The sequence below is a fragment of the Haplochromis burtoni genome, unplaced genomic scaffold (genome assembly GCF_018398535.1).
Source record: "Haplochromis burtoni strain Fernald_Lab_line unplaced genomic scaffold, NCSU_Asbu1 Contig_279, whole genome shotgun sequence".
Classification (NCBI taxonomy): Eukaryota; Metazoa; Chordata; class Actinopteri; order Cichliformes; family Cichlidae; genus Haplochromis; species Haplochromis burtoni.
In genome coordinates, this window is record NW_024582640.1 from 587,226 (window position 1) to 609,593 (window position 22,368).

The 22,368-nt window shown below is 39.9% G+C and overlaps 1 long non-coding RNA gene across 1 annotated transcript; it reads left to right on the forward strand.

The window, feature by feature from the left end:
* The first annotated feature begins 7,679 nt into the window (after window positions 1-7,679).
* LOC106633596 lies at window positions 7,680-22,261 on the forward strand. The gene is made up of 3 exons (XR_006055308.1): window positions 7,680-11,213; window positions 11,332-11,486; window positions 20,516-22,261. It is a non-coding gene; the product is annotated as a cornifelin homolog B (long non-coding RNA).
* Window positions 22,262-22,368: the final 107 nt, after the last annotated feature.

The window sequence follows — 22,368 nt, forward strand, 5'->3', positions numbered from 1 at the left end:
AATTACGCACCTCTTGTAATGAGAGAGTGACTCTAGAGCCAACCAATGACGGACGGTGTTCAATAACACCCCTCCCCCCCCTCCACCCACCCCATACACACCACATAGAATGCTTCATGTCGGGTACTTCACGTCAACCCCCTCTTCCAGAGACTTTCATTTCATTTTATATGGGAAACATGAAAGTGTTTACAGGAAGTTGTTATTTACCACAAAAGTACACAACTTTTTGTCCGCTTTGACACTTTGTTCTTTTTTCAGGTTACTGCAGTATGCCGTGGCCTTGAGTCAGTGCCCCTGGCAATGTCTGAGTTCACCTTCACTTATCTAAGCAACCTGACTCAACCCCAGCCACTTACCTCTGCCACTTATTGACTAAATGAAACAGACAAAATCAAATCTTTAACTTCTTAAACAACACTGTCAGTGATTACAAATTCACTGCCCTGCATTTGGATCAAACTCAAGTGGTCTTTTGTTTATAGTACAATGGAAATTCAAGAGAGTCCAAACACACCAAAAATGTTATGCTAATTTTGACAATACATCTTTGACTCAGTGGGAACTTCACAAGTTCAGTGAAGAAAAGGCAGACTAGGCTTCAGTATGATACCATTTCCATTTTCTTTAATCAAGCTCATATCAGCCATCAACTAAAAATCATTGGTTTCCAACCAGGGGAAATATTACCAAGTACACACTTTGGTGTAGATGCAGCACAAATACTTTGTTTTAATAATCAGTGTTGAGCAGTTAGGTTATTATAGATGAAAGAATCCTGTCCCAAAGACTAAAACTAGGTTTGGAAAAATATATTAATTAACTGAAAAATAAACACCCAACTTAAAAAAAAATATAAAAACAACAACAACAAAAAAAAGACATTAAGCACTTGCAAAACTGACTAACACAAAAATGTAAATGTTTAGTTTCAGATTGAGTCGATGGATAAAGTTTTGTTTTGTTTTGCTTGAGACGTTTGCATGACTGTGAATCACCTTACTTTGTAAAATGTATTGAAATACTGGTTCTGATTTGGTCAAATTTTACTGATGGACAGCAAATACAAATGTTCTTGTACAACCCCAATTCCAAAGACATTTGGATGTAGTGTAAGCTGTCAATAAAAACATAATGTGTAATTTGTAAATCCCAAAAAACCCATATTTTATTCACATGTTTGAATGGAGAAAATTTACCATTTTATGGAAAACTGAATTCATTTTAAATTTCATGACAGAAACACATCTCAAAAAAGTTTGTGCTGGTTCATGTTTATCATTGTGTAGCATCCCTTCTCCTACTTAGGCAGTCCATAACAATCTAGGAACTGAGGAGGCCAGCTGCAGGACTTTTGGCAGAGGAACGTTGCCCCATTCTTCTTAACAGTCGTCTGCACTGCAGGGTACGGAAGATACGGAAGAGGATTAGGGCCACTGGGAAAAAAAAAAAAAGAAGTCTGACTTTAATCTCAGAATTCTGAGAATAAAGTCAGAATTTTTTTTTTTTCCAGTGGCCCTAATCCTCTTCCATAGCAGGCAGATCAGTTCAGCACCTGGAATCTTTCACTATGAAGCCATGTTGTTGGAGTAGATGCAGTATGCAGTTCGGCATCTGGCTGTGAAGATATGTTGCTCTAAAATATGCAAATACTTTTCAGCATTGATGATGCCTTTTTAGATGTGCCTGCCTAAAACGGCATAGCCTGCATTTATGAATGACACGGTGAACTGCATTCATAGATAGTGATTTCTAGAAGTGTTCTTGGATCCATGCAGTGATTTCCATGAGAGAATCATGCCTATTTTCAATGCTGTGCTGCTCGACGGCCAGAGTATCACAGACATCTAATGTTGAATGTCTTCTTTGGCCTTCTTCCTTGCGCACAGAGGTTTCTCCAGATTTTCAGAATCTTTATATATTATATAGATGATATTATATACTGTATTTAAATAATGTATGTTTTTTCATTCAAATACATTAAGTCAAATTCTTTCTAAACAGACAGTTTTTGTTTTATGGCAGATTCGAGAATCTTAATCTCTGCTTTCTGTATTCTGTTGTTAATAAGATATGTGCTTATCTTGTATTATCATTGCATTCTATTTTTATTTACTTATATGCAATAACCCAACTTGTTTGGAGTTGGAGTTTGCATTCCCATGAATAGTAGGGTTAGTTTGTTTTCTCTGTTTGTTATTGCAAACCAGTTAACAGGGGTTTGTTTGTTTATTTGTTGCAATTTCTGCTAACATTTCATGTCATTAATGTATGACATTAATGACATACATTAATGTCATGTCATTAATGTCATACATTAATGTATGACATTAATGTATGACATATTTGTGTAAAGCCAGAAGTCAAGACTGTTACATGAAAACGGTAAAAAACAGTTTATGTTTATGTACTGCTTAGAAATGTCAGTAATAGTGCAGTGGTTTTTAAACACCCATACTAATCTTTAATCTGACCAAATAGCCTCCTGTGGTGTAAACTAACAATTCTGTGGTTTTAAATGCATTAAAGCTCATGTTTGGTGAGGATTAACCCCAGTGCAGAAAAGAAAACAATACTCCGGGTCACTTGCATTCAGCTCACAGTTTTTGAGAGGGTGTTATCTCCATGTTTATCACATTTTACAGGTGAGCCCATGCACAGTTGAGAGATTATCCAAGTAAAAAATTCTTAGACATGCCAAGACTGATCTGAAACACAAACTGTAAACCCCACATGGATGCACACCGTCTGGGCAGCTATATAACTGTCGGCATAAGCAATCAGCAGACTCAGAGTTCCTCGTCGTCCCAACGAACACTTTAAACACTTCGGAGTAAGAAGAAACACCTTTGGCATCATGTCCAGGATCACCGTGGTAACGATCTTGCTCGTCATTCTCGTCAACAGCTTGTGCAGCAACGCAGGTGCGCAACGATTATTCTTTTTTCACTTGTTCTGCAGAGATGTAGATGTCACAGTTTTACTCTGCAACATGGCTGTAAACAGGTGACTCTGTTAAACTGTAGACTGTGACACTGGTGTTATACAGAGCTGATGGGTAAGGTATCGCTGCTCCACATGACTGATGTCTTATTTGTTATCTTTTTCCACTGCAGCTCCTTCCCATGGAGTATCCCTGTATATTCGCAAGTGCAGATGCACAGGTGAGTGACCAGTGACCACTTTCATCTTCTTTGAGTAAAAAAATGCAAAACAAACAAAAACAAATTTAAAGACACAAAACAAATATCTTAGTTCTTTGTGTTGCTGTGGGCGTATGTGATGGTGTTTCCAATTGAACATTTAGGGAATTTTCTCCTAAGTTCTCTGCTATTAAAAACATGACTTTTTTATGTGGCGACAGTTACAGTGACCAGCTGTCTTCTCTTGCAGAGATTTCCACAGGCAGGTTTAAGTGTCCCAAACCGCTCGTGCCCACAAACTACAACAAGCAGCGAGATATGTTTAAATGCGCCTGCAAAAAAATACAAGAAGAGAGTAAGTGAAACACAAACCCGTCAAGAGAGATGTTTCTCTTTCCTGTGATAATATTCAGTAAATATACTGAAGTTGTCATCATTTCTTTTCTTTTTTTGTCTTGTAGAGCGTTCAGATCTTCTGCGGTTCTGCCGTGTGATCAAGAAATACAACCCTGCTGATCTGCTCTGAGATAAAGAAGTCCAGACACTGACTAACCAAACTTAATATCCTATTACGTATGACATTAATCTTGTTATGTAGATGGTTGTGATTTTTTCTGAAATTGTAAATAAAGACAGTTATTTTTTTATTACATAGAGTCTCGTCTCCTTTTGTGTTTCCACATATTTAACTGAAAAAGTCCTCAACCTTGAAAACAAATAAAATGAACATTTTTAATATCCTATTATTCATTTTTTGTCCTTTTTTTAGTATTTTGAAATTTTAAAAACATGAAAGAGAAACAATTATTGTTATATATGATCTGGTCTCACTCTGAAATGTGTTCGTAGATTTCACAGAGACAATGACATAAATACGCTGATTAATAGTGAATCATTTCTATGGAGGATTACTTGTTTCCCAGCTGCCTGGCCTCCAATCTTCATGTTGAACTATAGTAAAAGAAGTTCAGCACAAAAGTGAGAGTGGTTTCTATGTCATCCAGAGTTAAACAAGACATTAAATGGACATTTTTCCCTAAATATCATCAAAGTGTGTGTTGCTTTAATGGCAGGAATGCTTGTGAAATAAATGACTCATTTCTTCAATGCTGTTACAAAACCCTCACCACACAGGCAGGAATGTCCACTGATATATAAACTGATGATAACGTTCATCTTCTTTTTTTTTTTAAAGGTTTATTTTTTTATGCCTTCAACTGAAAACAACAATAAAACAACAAAATCAAGACACAGAATCACTTTTCACATGTTAGCCTCACACGTCCTGTTCTTGTCTTATTGTCAGTTACTGTTAATAATCAGGTCCTACATTTCTGAGCAGACATAATATATTTTCAGGCTGCAGTATTTTTAATGCTACTCGAGCTGATTTCTGTTAGCTGTGGCCCCTGAAGAAGTAGACAAAACCTTTGTTTGATGGAGGCATCGATTCACAACTTTATCTGCCAAGACAAAGAGAAATTCAGATATCAGCACACCAGCGCTGCATATGTGGACAATAGGACCTGCCTTTGCAAATCATTTTGTGTAACTTTCAAACTTTAATAGTCATTATTTCCTTGAGTTGAAAGCACTAATGAAAACAAATGACATTAGCCCATTGTGTCAACACAGGCACACTCTCTGTCACTGAATAGTGAAGTAAAACCTGTGGGTTATAAGTCCTTTTAGAGTTTTATCTGTGAACTCCAAATCCTGCAGGTCAGCAGTGATAGCAGTCATGGGAACACAGAGGCTTGTTTTTCCAAACAATACGATCTATCTGATTTCAGATTTGTAGCAGAACTCTGCAGGCAAAGCACCATTTTGTCTCTAATGTTCATCAAAGGCTTGTAGAAGCAAGTCCACTTGGCGGTAGCCATCTTGGCAACAATTTCATGTAGTTTTTTCCAGCTAAACAAAAAAGAAGGGGTCATATCCAGAGCATTAAAACATTAAAACTCCATGTATGGAGTGTCCAATCACATCTAACAAATAAATTAACCAATAAACAGTCCAGTGCAACAACATGTCTGGCTCATTATCATCTCATTATCATTTAGAATGTACTACCAAATGATTCTTTGGGTCTAGTGGGTCTTACACTAAACTCTCCTACACACATCTGTTCAGGATCCATTGAGTCTCTCTCTGATGAAGCCTGGTTTTAAATTTACACCTCAGTGATGCCACCGTGCAAAAATTGTTGCCAGCACTCAGTTTTCCAACGATTTGGATAAGTTCTAAGATTTTACAGATGAATCCATGCAGAGCTGAGATAGCATCTGAACAAACAAACAAGAAAACATCCCCTTTAAACATGTCAGGACTGATCTGTAAGTTCAAGCTCCTCACACCGTGTCAGCGTGGACTCACTGCGGGGGTATAAAACTCAGATCCTCTTCTTCTGCAGAAGAATCTGAACACGTCAGACGGAACAGACGAACCTTCGCCACCATGTCCAGGATCACAGGGATGACGCTGCTGCTCATCATTCTGGTCAGCAGCCTGTGTGATAGCACAGGTACATACGAGGATCATTAGTTTTGAACTTTATATGCATGGATGGTTATGTTGCTGTTTTACTCACCAACGGGACGATAACTAACTGACTCATTTTAAATGTAAACTATTGTGCACCACTGCCCGTGAGTTTGAGAGGAAATGTTACACGGGGTTGATGGATAATGTTTTACGTTCGTATAAATGATTTCTCACTTGTTTGCTTTTCTTTTTCACTGAGGGCAGAGTCTGCTGCTCAGATTCTCAGATGCAGATGCACAAGTAAGTTACCAGCAGTTTTGGCCTGTATGGCCTGTATTTGTATAGCGCTTTTACAAAACCCATTACAGTTTTGTTTGGTAATGTCATTGTTGCAGTTGTAACTGCAACAAAACACACAAACACCAACATTACAGTCCTTAGGGCTGCTATGATGCTACATTGAAGTGTGTCCTATCTTGAAAAGATCGACTGCAAATCTGTGCCGTTGTAAACGTTACCATGATGCCACATAAAGTTGGTTAATTGGCAATGACTGAAGTGAAATGGTTTCAGTGACCACCTCTATTCTCTCTTGCAGAGTCTTTCAGGGGCAAACTTAGGTGTCCCCAACCACTCCTACCCACAGACAGCAAAGAGAAACAGGCTCTGAACAAATGCCTCTGCAGCTCAGGAAAACAAGGCAGTAAGTGAAATGCAGTCATGTTTGTTTGAGGTTCATGTTTCCTGTAATAATGTTCAGTAAAGATATTTAAGTTGGTGTTGTTTAATTTTTGTCTTTTGTAGAGCGTCCAGACCTTCTGCGATTCTGCCACAGAAGTGTGTTTGGGGGAGCTGCCACACCGCTCTGACATAAATCAGTGGAATTATAAACGAACTTGATATAAAATCACATTTACTATGATATTAATCTTTTTATATGTTTGTGAATTTTCTACTGCTGTAAATAAAAAACAGATCTTCATCAGGGTTTTGTGTTCATATTGTTGTATGTATTATTATATTATTTTTTTGGTTCCATCGTATATTTACAAAAAATGAGATCAGTTTCAGTTCTTCCATTCAAAATTACATTAAAGTTAAAGGAAAAGGGAAGGATTTTCCCTGATGTCATTAGCACGCATAGCTTTGAAGCCATGTGATGGTTATGAAACTGTGGTTATGTCTCACCGCGGATGAAACAATCGCCACTGTTACATAGAATTATGCCTTTTTGTCTCCACACTGCATTCTTTTTCATTTTTCTAATTATTCAGTTCAGTTATTTTATTTCTATAGCGCCACAAAGTTGTCTCAAGGAGCTTTATACTTTTTTATAACAGGATATAGAATTATTCCAGCCTGTCCCCCTTTTCAGTTCTCATCTTGTTTCTTCTTGTCAGTTCATACTGTTAATAGTCAGGTTGTATATTTTTAAAGAGACGACTATGCAAAAGGTTTGAGGCTCCTCTCATTTCTTTACATTTTTCAAGGAAAAGAGGAAATAGTCATAGTCAGTTGAAATATGTTCAAACATAGGTGGGAACACAATATATACTTGTGTACAATATACAAAACTAAATGAGTCAAAACCAGATGACAATTCTAATGAGCTTGAAAGTCAGAATTTGGTATGGCCGGTTTTATCCTTCAACACAGACTGAACTTTGTTGGGCAGCTTTCTTGTAATTTCTTTAAGTAGTCTTCAGGAATAGTTCTCAGGCTTCTTGAAGGACATCCAAAGCTCTTCTTTGGATGTTTGCTGCCTTTTGTTCCATTCTCTGTCAAGATGATCCCACATTGTTTCAGTAATGTTGAGGTCCAAGCTCTGGAGAGGCCAATTCATGACTGATAGTCTTCCATTGTGTGTTTCTTTCTGTCCAGGTAGGCTTTGACTGGATTAGATCATAATCATGTTGCAAATTATCAATCAGTTTCTTTCCAGATGGCCCCAAAAGGTTGATTCTGTTCATCTGGATGTAGCATCAAATGAATTGTTTATGAGGTTGGGGAAACCTGCAGTCAGCTGAGACTGAAGAAGTCAATTGGATCATTTAAGAAACGTTTCTCCCACTGAAAACGCTACGTCCAGATGAACAGAATCAACCTTTTGGGATTTACTTACTTAGATGATTGAGCATGCATCAAGACTGTCTAGATGCTCTTGCATGTTAGATTAAAGACTGACAGTAAATTTCAATGTTTATAATTCTGTCAATTTTGAATAGCACCAACACCACTGTCTAAAATGCAGCTCCAAACCATGACAACCATGTTTTACAGATGGCTGTAAAACCCTGTTGTGCCTCTCCTCCCCTTTTCTGTTCATGCTAAAAATTTTGTTGCGTTTGTTCAACTGCATTGGACAGTTTTTGCTGTGACATTTAGATGGTAGAGTCAGAATTTGATATAAACACCATGAAATTGGGGATTTTACTGGAATTTTGCTTTCTAAGTTTAAACTAAGAAAATAGGTGTTTCCCAAAATGACAAAGTCTAGCTTTGCTTTATTTCACAACTATTGCGTTTTGGTTGTGAAATGAGAACATTACTCTGTGGGCCTGTGAAATATTAAGTACAGTATTACAACAGAGTTATTTTTAGTGCTTTCTATCTTCTATGAAAATATTAATGTCTTTCTCACCATCCCCCTCTCTTCTTTTCTAGCTATTTCTTGTCAGTTGTGCTGTCAATAATCTCCATTTTCTTATATTTTTCATACCCACCTATTTACTGCCTACGAGGAATGTCACCTCTTTTAATCTCTTTTATGATCATTCGTCTCAGCTTTAGCCCTGACGCAAGAGAAGAACAGGTTCTGTGTGATAAGGGTAAGTGTTAGTGAATGGGCCTTTCCTGTTATCTGTTTTGCACACTTCAACAAGAAATGAGAAATCAGATATCATAGTGGAGACATTGTTTGTGGTGAAATGGTTTACCAAGAAGAATCACTGGAAACCCTGTTCGGATGGTGAAATTCCAAACTACTAATTTTCTAAATTAGAGGTGTTGAGTTATGCAATCGTTTTATTTTACACAGCTTCCTACAAATTTTCATGTCTAAACTACTTTTTACACTTTAACCAACCTCTCACTGGACTCAGCACACTGCAGGTCAGCAAGGCAAACTGTTATGAGAACAAAAAGGCCTGTTTGTCTCGTTTCACCCATATTTACACCAAAACATTACAGTCAGGTGGTGACTTATGAGCAGCATTCAGATATGTAAGTAAAATAGGGAAGAGTAAAAGAAAGAAAAAGTGAAAAAGAGTAGAGCAGAAAACTTGGCTTACAACGGTTTGGATAAGGTGAGTCATCTATTCTATCATGTCTGGTTGAACATTTCCACACTCTCTGCAACAGCGATGTGAATTATTCCTCAGACGGAAGGCTGCCTGTAACCCGGTCTGCTCCTGTAACAGAGTTCTAGTGGAATATTTTATCTCCTCGGGGACTGAAATGTGGCTGAAGAGATAAAGCTAAATAACAGCTTATGTTAGAAGACAGCAGTGTTTAATACTTTAATGAGTGAGCGACAGCTTGCTCCTGAGGTCACAAACAAAAAGTTTGCTAGTTTGTACATCTGTACCTGGTTTTTGTTTGTTTGGGGTTTTTTTTGCTGCTGTGTAGAGAAGTTAATCTGCGTGGTTTATGCTGGGGCAGAAATAAACAAAGTAAAAAATAACTCATTGCTACAATAACTGCAAAAATGTTCACAGGTGTTTATTTTCCTAATTCCTAAGCTATTGATAATATAATTTCATTTTTGAATGAGGGAATGTCTCATTTCTGTGGTGACCTCCCGACTCAGGGGTTTTATACTTTGTGGATCAGGCAGGGGTCGGGGTGGAAATCCTGGTGACCCTGAGCCTGGTTTCTGGTTAAATCTGGCTTTAGGAGTATGAAATATGACTTCTGGTAGAAGAGGTGGTGAGCAGGAGTGGGTAGACTTGTATTTGTCCAGTTTGGTACCTGCAGATTGGGTTTTTCCCCCCCACTGGATTAGAGAATTGCTTCTGTGTGCCTTGGACCTGGATCCTGGAACAGGTCCTGACTGTCATTTGTGCTCATGTGCCATATCATGTTTGTACTCAACCTTCTTGGAGTCCCTGGGCAATATGTTTGAAGGTACGCATGATGGGGACACTATTGTTCAGCTGGACTGCTTCAGTGCTCACATGGACAATGACGGTGTGATTAGGAGGGAAGACCTGAGTGATCTGAATTCACGTGGTGTTTTCTTGTTGCACTTCTGTGCTAACCACAGTGTGTCAATTACAAACACTGTATTTGAGCATAAGACTGTCCATATGTGCACTTGGCACCAGGATGCCCTAAGACACAGTTTGAGGATTGATTTTGTAATCTTATCATTAAACCTGTGACCACATGTCTTAGACATTTTGGTAAAGAGAGAAACAGAGGCATCAGCTGATTGCCACCTGGTGTTGAGTTGGATCAGGCGGCAGTGTGAGATGCTGGAGAAACCTGGTTTACTTTATGTACAGTAAAGGCTCTTAAGGAGTGTCTGGGAAAAACCTGCTCCACAGGATCTTCAAATCCCAGCTTTGGTAAAGCTTTGAGAGCATTCCAAGGGTCCACAATGAGTCCCTCATATCGTGCACCTCTGTTGCCAAAGCTGATTTATGGAGCTGTGGCTCCAAGGTAGTTGATGCCTGAGTGGCAGTAAAACCCCAAACCAGATAGACCACAGAGGTGAAGGTAGCAGCTAAGATGAAGAAGGAGTCCTGTGAAGCGTGGGACTCTGGAGGCAGTTGACAATATAACCCTGGCAGTAGCTAAAGCAAAGACTTGGTCAACTTCAAGGTATTTCTAGCTAATCATCAGATGAAAGAGGAAGGGGTAGTGACTTCCTCCTCACACTGCATAGAGTGGGCAAGGACAGCTAACCTCAAATTAGAGAGTATAATTTGGTGGTAGAAAGAATGATCTCTTCAATCCCACTTACACACCTTCTGCAGTGGTCCGGGACAAAGGGGGATGAATTGAACCTCATGTTCAGAAGGAGCAATGCAGTCCAATCACCCTTTGTAGCTTGGTCATATGGGAGGGGCTTAGAGTAGAGCCAGTACTCCTTCACACTGAAAGGAGCCAATTGAGGTAATTAGTGCATCTGATCAGGGTGACTCCTTGATGCCTCCTAGGTGAGGTGTTTCCTACCATGTGCTACCAGGAGAAGGATAGAGGGCAGATTCAGGATAGTATCTCTCCACGACGCTGGCAAGATTAAATCTCTTGGTTGGCATGGGAATGCTTCTTCAGTGTCCCCACAGATGATCTTGGGAGAGGAAATATCAGGGTATCTCTGCTCTGACCCAAACTTGAATAAGCAACAGAAAATGGATAGATGGACTAAACTTCATCATGTAATGAGCATCGTCAAGGAATTTATTTGCAATTATAATATAGTTCTCTTCTTATCTTTTATCTTCTAATGTTAATCCACTTTTCTTTTGAATAGTTCAATAATGTTGCGACAGGTGGTACAGGTTCAGCCACAGAGCACGGTTCAAGAGGAAGGGCAATGGAGCACTGGTCTGTGTGAGTGCTACAAAGACATGGGCGACTGTAAGTATATTAAATTATTACATTGTCTTTGCTGATCCCCAGTGATTGACTGATAGTTGGATTGAACTCTTATTACCTGTCAGTGATTTAATATAGTGGATTTATGTAATCTATGCAGGCTGTTTTGCCCTGTGCTGCCTCCCAGTCTTTACCTGTAAAGTGACCAGTGCAGTGGGAGCTTGCCCCTGCCTACCTCTGCTGGACTGTATAGGCTGTGTACCACCAGCCTCTCTTGCCATGAGGGCGTCTGTCAGGCAGCGATATGGCATAAAGGTACTAGAAAACAGCATAACTGTTGCCTTTTTTTAAAAGAAAAAAACAAAAACAAACCAATAAAATAGTTTCCTGATGAAATTCTAAGATGTACCACACTCAAATCACATGAGATTCACATGAGATTTTAAAATAAAACCTGTGAGGTCTAAGCATCTCTAATCCCACTACCCACATAGCAAGCAGGTCTGACCCAGATCTGGCATCAAGCTGGCACTTCTGACTGATCAGTGTTATGGCAGGGTGTTATGTCAACCAGATGTGGGGTAGGTCTGGCAATGATGGCACTATTTATGTTCCTATTTTCCTATTTTAGTTAGAAGACCCAAATGCCATGTTGCAATACTATACTGCTATGGTAGCCAACGTTTCAAATGCAGGTTGGACAGGTTTGTGAGTGTACACTTTATCAAAAACCTAGTGACGGTTTACTCATCTTTGCTAGTTGGTGGCTGTAGCTCAGGTGGTAGAGCAGGTTGCCTACTGATTGGAAGGTTAATGGTTCGATCCCTGGCTCCTCCAGTCTGCATGTCAAGAGTGTGAATGTGTATGAATCTAGTTAGAAAGCACTCAGTTTAGAGAAAGTGGGTGAATGTTGTATTGAGCACTTTAAGTAATCCAGGAGAGTAGAAAAGCTCTGCGTAAGAGTCAGTCCACTTACTGTCTGAATAGAGTTTCCTTGTGTTGCTTTTGCACTATTATGTTCTGGCACATGTTGTTATTAGATGGCTTGATTAGGGTAAACATTAGGCTGACATCTGAGGCCAGAGCTGAAACTGTTCTGGGCCAGCACAAGGCTAGCAGTATGTCTGCAACTGGCCCGTGGCTGCACACAACTTACACATGGCCCAGATACCGCAATGAATGATGGCCCTTTGGTGGCCCAGATCAGGTTTGCCAGAGGTAATCCACACATGGGCCAGCACAGGACCACCAGTGTGTCTGCAACTGGCCTTGTGCTGGCCCACGTGTGGGCCACCTCTGGTAAACCAGGTCTGGGCCGCCAAAGGGCCATCATTCTTTGCGGTATGTGGGCCATGTGTAAGCACATTGTGTGGGCCAGATCCGGCCCATACGAATTTTGCTATGTTGGTAGGGGCAGCTAGCTTCTCTGAGCCTCACCAAAACATTAATAATAGAATTAATAATAAAATTAAACATTAATGACAAAAAAAATCTCAGTATATGTATATTTGAAATAAGTAAACCTCCAGTAACACTCACATAACACTTACATAATACAACCTAAAGAAATATGCACAAATAGATATTTTAGTTCATGTCTTCCAGTCAGTCTCAAATTTGGAACTTTATAGCCTAAGGCGCTAGAGAAATTGTGCCTTAGACTGTAAAGTTCCAAGGTGGGTCTTTGTAGCAGTTTTGTAATTATTTGATTCAAGTTCTTATTTCTTCCAGTGTTTGGGCTTAAATCCTATCCAAATCTATTTTTAATGGACAATGGAGTGGTGGCAAATGTTTTTTCTTTCTTTTTTTGAGGTAGAAATGACCGTCTTTGACTGACAAGATGAAGTGCTAAGCTAAAGTTATAACTCAGTGCTAGCAAGCTTTGGTTTCAAAGAGACAGTAACTATTTACTGCTAAGATACAGATAAAATACTAGATACTCACATTTTAGTGAGTCCAGAGCTCCAGAGGTTGCTGCTTAGTAAACACAAATGGTTAGTTAATGAAAAGTAACATTTTGCTAATGCTAATAAGGCTAACAATCACATAGAAAGGCTACATGTCTCCTTGTCCTGGACACTACAAGTTTTTTAAATTCCCCTAAAAAGACTAACACCATGTCTTCCAAAATATATTTTCCCATGTGCTTCACTGGTGATAATATTCGAAACTACTATCTGAAGCTGGGGAGCTGCTTTACACGAGTTTTAGCGAGGTTTGTGATTAAATGCTAGCTAGCTTATCATTTTTTCTTACCACCAGTTCAAGCCAAAAAAACCACAATTTTATTTTTAGTTTTTGATACTCACAGTATTATTCGATGCGTGCTGTCAGCAAAAAATGTCTCAAAGCTAAGGGATCACTGCTATACACAAGCATCTGTTATTAACTTCATTAAGACTGTATTAATAAAAGTGGAAAGGAAGGCTCTTGGCTCTTTCAAAGGAAGAGTACCCAGCCACTGGTACAGATATGTAGACGACACCTGGGTCAAAATCAAGACACAAGAAGTGGAATCCTTCACTGCGCACATTAACGCTGTGGATAAAAACATCAAGTTCACCAGGGAAGACACAAAGGACAACTGTTTGCCTTTCCTGGACTGCGCTGTGCACATTGAAGAGAACGGCAACCTCAACATCGAAGTTTACCGGAAGCCCACACACACGGACCAGTACCTCCTTTTGACTCCCATCACCCTCTGGAACACAAACTTGGAGTAATTAGGACCCTACACCACCGGGCAGAACATGTTCCCTCTAAGCCTGAAGGAAAAAAGAAGGAACACACACATGTAAAGGAAGCACTCAAAACGTGCGGCTATCCTAAATGGGCGTTCTTAAAGTCAGCAAAGAGGCACAGAAAAGAAGATCAGACACCAGCGAGGGAGGATAAGAAGACAGACGCAACAACATTGTCATCCCCTATGTAGCCGGTGTATCAGAAAAACTCAGGAGAGTTTTCTCCAAGCACGACATCCCGGTGTATTTCAGACCCAGCAACACGCTCAGACAAAAACTGGTTCACCCGAAAGACAAAACCCAAAACACAGACTTAACAATGTGGTGTATGCTGTACAGTGCAGCGAGGAATGCCCAGACCTCTACATTGGAGAGACCAAACAGCCACTTCACAAGCGCATGGCACAACACAGAAGAGCCACCTCCACAGGACAAGACTCAGCAGTCCATCTGCATCTTAAGGATAAAGGACACTCTTTCGAGGATGCCAATGTTCACATTTTGGACAGAGAGGACAGATGGTTTGAAAGAGGAGTGAAAGAAGCCATCTATGTCCACTGTGAGCGACCATCTTTGAACAGAGGCGGTGGTTTACGACACCAACTCTCTGCCATCTATAATCCAGTTTTGAGATCCCTTCCCAGACGCCTTAACGCCCACTCACATCCTGGGCCATCTGACCTCAGGAATTCGCATGATAAGGTGGGGCCAGGTTTCACAATGAACTCACCCGAAACTCTGGCTGATTGGGACCCACACCCAGTTTCACACCTTGGCTCAGGCGATTAGAGGATCATCAGGGGGTCCTTTTGTCCCTCTGTGGGGGTTACTCCCACTAGGTTTATATCTGGGACTCCCCACCATTTGACCTTAGAACTGAAGAAGCTTCTCGGATGAGAGGTGAAACGTCTTCAAGCAACTTAAAGAAGTCCAGACGCTTTTCTTTGCAAGCTCCTTTGACTACGATGACCTGGATGACTGAGAACCTTCACAGATGTATTAATAAAACTTAGCTGTTCTGCAAAACATATGTGGGTCTGTCTTGTTGTATAAGCAGGTTTCAATGTTTCCCTCACTTCTTCTTTTGGCCGTATTCAACAGGATGTAGGCATATTCTGTTTAAATTCAGTGTTGGACACTGATGTGATTAAAGCTTTTGTCACAGTTTTCTCAGTGAATAAATGATAGAGCCGTTTACCACAGGGCTCTTCCATGTTCAGTCTGGAAGACAAGTTAAACTTTACTCTAACTGTTAGCGATTATAAAGTCTTTCATTCAAATGAAAGAATCTATCCCTGCAGCTGTAGTTGATGTCATGATAAACAGAATGTGACTGATTGCTTCCCAATGCAGCGCATTGTGTCCCCAGCTCAATTACACAGAGCTGCTGGGCCTTTGCATAATTCTGACTGTAGCTGAGGAGATTGAGGTATATAAGTGATGAATCACAATAACAGCACACAGGAGAAATAGATCCAACGTCACTACGTGCTATCGTAATGACACCAGTTATTACTTGAGCAACGCAAACAACATTGTTAATCTGTGCGGTAACATTAGATATTTGTTAATTATTAAATAAATAAGCGTGCATAACTGCTATGAACAAACAAATGAATAAACAACTAAGTACTGAATTGCTCCGGCACCCACCTACTGCCTCACTGCTGTGTTTGTCCACTCTGAGCACTCATCCACCTGGATGTGTGAACACAGACTCCTGATAGACATCAGGTCGCCGTCACTGATCAGTGCTCAGCTAATATGAAACAGCTGTTTCCCATGCAAACAACAAATGTTCAGTTTGATGTGGGATAAGGCCAGCCTGTCCTTTCTGGGACAGTGAAGAAAAGGAGAGATATGGTGGGAGTGGTTGAAGGCCAGCAAGGCAGATGCTGGAGCGCTGCCATCGGAGAGAAGGAGGTGGTTGGTAATGTTGGCTTTAATGGAGGTGGAGTGGGCTGTCAGTGGCTGTCAATACCGCAGAGCATGAGCTAGAAGGGTGCCAAAAATTCTTATGAAAACAAGTCCCAGCATGTAGGCTGTTTGTGAAACAAGGCAACTATTCTCTCATAAGAGAAAAGAGATAAGGCCTTAACGGTACATACCATGAAAATAAAACTTCCTTACATACGCTGACGTTCAGAGCCATCTTTCTGTAAAAATTAAATATATTTATCCCGCTATGTTTCTTCAGTTACCCCCAGTTTCACTGTTCATAGACATTCATGGTTCCCAGAGAATCACTGGAGTAGACACTGGTGATTACCAAGGCCAGCAGGATTTCGTGTAGTGCTACTATGAGATTCGCATTTTAGATGAACTGTCTAATAAATGGACTCGCATGGAATTTGGTACAATTTGTTCTCATTATTTTTTGGGCTTGAAAGTGAAATATCTTAATTTTTATCTGATGTATTGCCAGGGACTTGTCAAAATACCCGCAAAAGTCTTTCAACTGCGGAAACACATCAAACGTGGCCGAGCTGTTGAATTCTCCAGTTTTTCTTTCACTTGTCTTTTATCATTAGCATGACACTGACGTAGTTTATAGCGAAAAATCTGTCTGATGTGTACCCTGAAAGTGTTTGTCATTTGTGTTTATCAGATGTCGGTAACGGTTTATGGCTGGCATGAGCATGAGCTTAGTGTTAAAAAGGTTTAGTCTGCTTTGCTGGCTAGAAACAAAGAGTTGAAGGGAAGACAAATGCTCTTTTGGAGTTTTTCTTTAGGAGTACAGTGTACTTTCCTCCTTTTGTCAGTTCTGTACAAAAGGTTTGCGTTGGACTTCAAGAATTCTGGCCCTAATCTATGAGCACATGCAACTAATAGATCACTTGATGATCTACAAAGCAAAAACTTGTTTAGCTGTATCCATAAACCACAGAGGTGCAGTGCACAGACTAATGTATCTGTTAATCAAAACAGAAGATCAGGACTTCATTTGCCAAAACTTCCCAGACCCACACAAAACTTCCAATTAGGCCTAATACAGTCTGTCTGTTGGTAAAGGTCATATTACATCATAATCAAGCCAAAATGAAGTTAGAAGTTTAACTTACACAAGGCTAGACCTGCTGTTCTAGAGTGAGGAGTGATAGTAGGGAAAGAAAACCGACAGAAACTGGCCTCAAAGTTGCTGTGCTGACTCAGTATCATGAAGGGAAAAATCACATGCCGTAGCTGTGCATGGAATGAACATCGGCTGTTTTGCTGTTTCTCAGACTTTATTGATTTATCAAATCTCACCCACCAGCATTTTCATCCTGACATTACTGACAAGTCCTTTCTCTGTTGCTATGAGCAAAGACTTGGCTGCAAGAAAGCCGATGTCCTCAGAGAAAGGATTCTCACTGAAACACAAGAACACTTAGTACTCATGCACTGACAAAGATACTGCCTGCTTTTATCCACACTACATGCATTTTTGAAATCTGGCCTTCTTTGTCAAAAAGAAATGTTGCAAAACTATAATGTAAATATTTGACTCTATTTGTAGTCTAACTTTAAGTAATCGTGCTGGTTTACTGCAGTACCAATCTGCTGCATGGCGTTTCTTTCACACCTAAATGCAAATGTTCACCTTTTGTTTGAGCCTCCCACTCATGCAGGCTTCTCTTCGTGTGTCTCACAGGGGAGTGTGTGGAGCGACTGTCTGTATGGTTGCTGCTGCTATCCGCTATCTTGGCTCCAGATCTCCAGAGAGCTGAAAAGAAGAGCAGCATCCCACGCCTCTTCTTCTTCAGCCAGATACACCCATCTAACATCCCTGCAGGGGGCGCACTTGGTCTAGACACACCTAAAACTGACTTTCTCCCCACAGTGTGTCCTCCAGAGTACAGGAGTTGATTTAATCACATTTCCTCTGCTCCGGAGCCACTCCCGGTTACCTCAGAGAATTCAGCAGGGACACAATGCGTCCTGCGGAGAGGAAAGTTCAGTTTGTCCCAAGATGAAGTGAAAGAGCTGTGATAAAAAGGCATTTCAATATCAGAGCCGGGGGCTTTGTGTTCCTTTGAGTAACTACTTTGATTGTGAGATTATATTCTTTGACTGGTGGAAACTAATAGAGCTCAACTCTACAAACAATTTCTTTTCAGTAACCTTGGAAGATATAGTTTCCCTTATGATGATAAGTGTATGTAAGAAAGTGTTCTTCTCTTTCCTAATGATAAGGTAGATTTGGGGGTTTCAGGGACTTCAGGGTTCAGCTGGCAGTACTTCTGTGCACATAGCGAGTACTATTTATGCACATTGCTGTATTAATGTAGCATTTTTAGTGAAGTGAAACTTGTTATTGTTCTATACATGCAAGACACTACAACATACTGATGGTGTAAGCATTATAAATACATATATGGATATGTAAACACTGGACATTGTTATCATAACGTCACCATTTGGTTTCATTCGAGGTGAGAAGTTCACAATGTGCATCTTTGTTTCTTTAAGCCTTTTTAAGTGACAGACACTTGTGAATCACAAGGTAGCCACACGCTAATGCTTCACTTTATTATTTATTCTACTCTAAATCGGGCCATAATTTACAAAATGAACACCATGCTGCAATGTTATGTCGCAATGTTATGTACAATGACATGAATTTTATCGCTTGAGAAAATGTCTTTATAAACTGTTATTATGGGTTTCATGCAAAGAGAAGAGAGCTTTTATCTACAGTCCTAATTTAATGCTATTTTTGACACCATCTTCATATTAAGTGCTCACCTTCTAGAAGAATGAAGGAAACACAAACTACACAAAACATTATTTATGAGCAAAAATGCATCTGTTTTTGGTTAATAATGATTATATGGCAATGCTGTTTATACTGAATGCATATATCAAATTAAGATTTTGAGATGAAACCAGTCATCCATATTTGTGTCTTCTTATCCAGTTCAGTTCGGTTTAGTGAGTGGGCTGTTGGGGAAGAATTGAAGAATGTCAAATATTTACATTTTGCTTCTGTAAACTCTTTGATTATTCACTGTAAATATTCTGTTTCACCGCTAATATTCCATTTCCTGTGCATATCTATTTAGCTGATCTCTGTGTCGCTGCTAAATATTTAGTGTTGGATTGTTTCAGTGACTCGTAATAAATGCTAAATGTTGTAAAGCTGGTTTTAAAACAATAGTGTGATGTGAATCCAAGGAAATGCCCAAGTCAACAACTTGTCAGTGAATTTGATGAAGAACACTTGCAGTATTCAAAATATGGGCACGGAGCCACATGCCACTGCTCCGCAGTACTCCTTTGTTCTACTCTATATCCCTTTAAAGGTTTAAACACGTAATTTTTATCAGCATTTTACGCGTAAGCATCAACTTTGAGTTGGATTTTACCCACATGCTAAATCAGCATAATTTGAGAAGCTGCTGATTTAGCAACTCTCGTTCATGCATTTTGACCTTAAAGTTTTTCTGTCTTAATGTTTTGTCAACATCCTTAATCACACCCGCATGGTTAAAAACACGGGGACTCAGGGGCTGGTGTGTGTTGTGGTGTGACAAATATTGAATAAAATGGCTCAAACCTATGATCCCTGGACCCGCCGTGTCTCATTCACACCACATGCCTCTATTTAGGTACACCAGTTCCATTTAAGAGGAACATTCCAACCTAACCTTTACCCTAAATGGGTTACTGGGCGATTTGTTAGATGTTAACGTTAAGTTCTAACTATTTATGATGATGAGGAGGGTATGAATTAGTGTGTTTCTCTGATTTACTCACGTTGCCACTGCCATGTGTGAACACATAGCATTGAGGTTTTGAGGGCACCTTTGCCATCAGGTGAAGCATCCACCAAATATGGCCAGATGGTCATTACATCCCCCGGCCTCTGCCTTGACCTCTATAACCAACCTGTGAGCCTCTGGCATCTGCAGCTGTTTTACGGTTCAGTATAAATACAGGATCAGGACATAAACTGAGGTAAACAATAACTGTGTTTACTTTTAAAAAGTGTAAAAGATCAAAAGGAGGCTTTTGCACATACACAACAGCTAAAATCTCATTGATGTGTACTGACTGCTTTGTTTTTTGGTGCCTTAGGTAATGCCTTTCATGCATTACCTGTATGATAGCAGGAAAAGTTTGGGAGTATCTGCGTTTACCTGCCCTGGATCCTTCTGGACTCATCCCATGGATGACCACAGTTGTCAGGGTGTTGACATGCCAGTGATACAGTATTGAGGCGCAAGTTCATATGACATTTATTATTACTGAGGCTTTTTTTTAATAAATAAATGGCACCGTAACTGCGTCAGTACTTAGCAAACCATCACAAAAGTCACAGCTGCTTTCACGGTTTATCTGATTTGGGATCAGCTTCGACGTGTTCAGTCTGTTTTTACTTTCTCAGATTCCGTCTGAGAAAGCTCGTGGTTGTTTCAGAGGGTCGTACTCCACTCTGCACTCTACTTTTGTTCCAGGCGTTTTTGTTTAGATTGACTTGGACTATGATTAATGACCACAGCCAAGCAATCAGCTGTGTTATAGAGCTGCTATAGCTTTGAACATGAACTATTTGATAACATTTGTTTCTTCTGTATATTTAACTCCCTTGATCCTTGCCCCTAGCTCGTGTCTGCACAGGGAACGGTATGCAATAACTGCATGTACCACTTCTTTCTGCGGGCCTTGTACATGGTGCCAGATAGCAAGAGGGAGCCAAATGAGGAAGAATACCATCACTTTTGTCAACATGTCCCAATATGAATCATTAACAGAGACGTCACTACCATCATTCATGCTATTTGAAAAAAGCAAGGGCCATTTAGATGGATTTCTAATTCTGCTTCAAGCATGACACTTTTAAGAAAAGGATTAAAGATCAGCACATGACAGCCATAAATCATCAACATGGAGTTCAGCAGACACTGGGTTTCTGTTATATACACCTATACAGCCTATGGAGGCATGCTGGTAAACTGATGATGGCTATTTATGTGCACACATTTGCAGTTATTGTTGTATTTTTATGTATTTTTGCTTTGCTTTGTATTTGCTTGATTCTTAGAATTTATTGCATTCTTTAAAAGTATATGGATGCCCTTCAGCTTGTGGTCTCTGCTCAATGTCTTGTTATAACTGAATAACGATTCCAAAATGAAAGTTGGATCAAAATCTGTGATGTTACTTTGACATCAGTTGCAGATGCAGGTCCGACACCTGGATTCTTATTAGACCTTCTAGCAAGAGAAATCCTTGCATTCAAGGATTGCTTTTTATGCCTATTTATCAGTGAGAAAATAAACAAATAAACAAATAAATAAACAAAAAAAATGTAAAAGTGTCTAAAGAAAAAAAATGAAAAGAACAAACATGCACAAACTCAGTGGCTCAGACACAATACTTCAAAGATTTTGATGCTTCACTTGTCTTGCTGAGCTAAATGACTTCATGTTTAAGTGTTAGCATTCCTGAGTTTATGATCTTAACAAAGCTTGGATAACTGCAAAAGTCTAGTGTGTTAAGTTCACCATGCAACAAATGAAATGGAATTTAGATGAGCAAAACAATAATACTTTAGCGTTATTTTATGTGGAGGAGACATTTTTTCATAGCCATGTATTAACCATAGCACCTTAATTACCTAGGAGATAAAAGCCACTGACATCAGGACCAGGAAGCTCCTGACCATGCACGGAGGGTTTCACCCCAAGTCCAGCACTCTGAGCCTGTATGCTAAGCCTCCAGCTGCTTCTCTGTCTGCAAAACCACCCATGAAAGCATTTCTGTCTCCATCTGCTGGATGTGCTGCAGCGTGCTGCGGATGCCAGATGTTGTTCGTCCCATCGCACCCTCTGCATGATTCTACGTATATTCAGACAGATGCCTTGCACCTTTTCTCCCTTGAGACATTTTGTGTCTCTACTTAGGGACACGTGACAGCTGACTAAATCCTCAGGCCACATCCTGCTTTTAATCCTGCTCAATCCTTCCAGTATTTTAGGCTTCTGGGTTTTTATGATATTGAAATATCCAAAACACATTACTGGATGTCTTTGTCTGGATATCTCATCTCAAAAATCCGTTCTGGCTTGCTCAGCATTCTCAAGCTGATGCATATTTGGTTCTACTTTTGGATGTGAAAGTAAAATTTTATCAGCTTTCCTAATCCAGGAATATCATCCTATCTTTTCCATGGTATGAGATATGTAGTGCTGCCCAAACCTGTTAGGAGGTCATTTGTGAGAAGATGGGCGTGCACAATACATGGATTAACATGAATGAAAGTGGTCTAAGGAGATTGCAAAGAAAAGTGTCTGGACTTCTTTAAGTTGCTTGAAGACGTTTCACCTCTCATCTGCTTTTTCTGTTTTAAGGTCAAATGGCAGAGAGTCCCAGATTTAAACCCCGTGGGAGTGACCCCCCAAAGAGGGACAAAAGGACCCCTGATGATCCTCTACCTAATCACATGAGCCAAAGTGTGAAAACAGGTGTGG